This window comes from Aptenodytes forsteri, unplaced genomic scaffold (genome assembly GCF_000699145.1).
Source record: "Aptenodytes forsteri isolate BGI_AS27 unplaced genomic scaffold, ASM69914v1 Scaffold166, whole genome shotgun sequence".
Lineage (NCBI taxonomy): Eukaryota > Metazoa > Chordata > Aves > Sphenisciformes > Spheniscidae > Aptenodytes > Aptenodytes forsteri.
In genome coordinates, this window is record NW_008796110.1 from 1,067,093 (window position 1) to 1,067,894 (window position 802).

The window sequence follows — 802 nt, forward strand, 5'->3', positions numbered from 1 at the left end:
CGGGCGGCCGGGCCGGGCCGGGCCGGGGGTCCCCTCCCCTGTCCCCGTGCCGTCCTCTTTCAAACAAGCAGCCGCCTCACGTTAGCGCATATCCAGCAAACTGCGACAGCCGGAGGGAGAAGCACGTACACACGCTCCTTAGCTCTCCCTTCCGAGGTTTGCGGTGTAGTAAATGGGGGAGTGTGTGTGAGCGGGCCCTCAGATGAAAAGGTTCTGCAAGCTGAAAGCTCGAAATTAGCATTTGCTGGGGTATGCTGCAGCCCAGGCTTACGCTGGGCAGGGGACTAACCTTTTTCTTGTAAACATTAGGAGTAGCACCTGGAAACCCCAGAAATAATCCGCAGGAAGTGTAAGAAATCTGTTAAATGAGAGCTTTTGTTTTTATTTCTTATACTGCATCAAGCTGTGGTATTAGGACACTTTCTAGAAGAAACAAGCATAAATCTGTACCTGAATACTAACTACCTACACGGTCAGTCAGTTGGTCGGTCTTGATTTTCCCAGCTGGAGACTATTTTCCGGGTGGCCTGACTGCATTAAATATTCACTTGATTTAGCCCATGATAACACTGAGCCACAGAGAAGGCATTAAATGGCCGTGCAGGAATGTCCACAGATACTGCTATATAACAAGCGGCCCAGGAAGGTCCGGTATGAGATTCCACCACCCGTACAGTCTCATTGCAAAAGATAAGCTACTCCTACAAGCCAGATAAATAAAAGATGAAAAGGAAACTGTAAATGAGGCAGGATCTCAGGCAGAGGTAGAATTAGCATCCCCAGTGGTAATTCATTGCTTAGT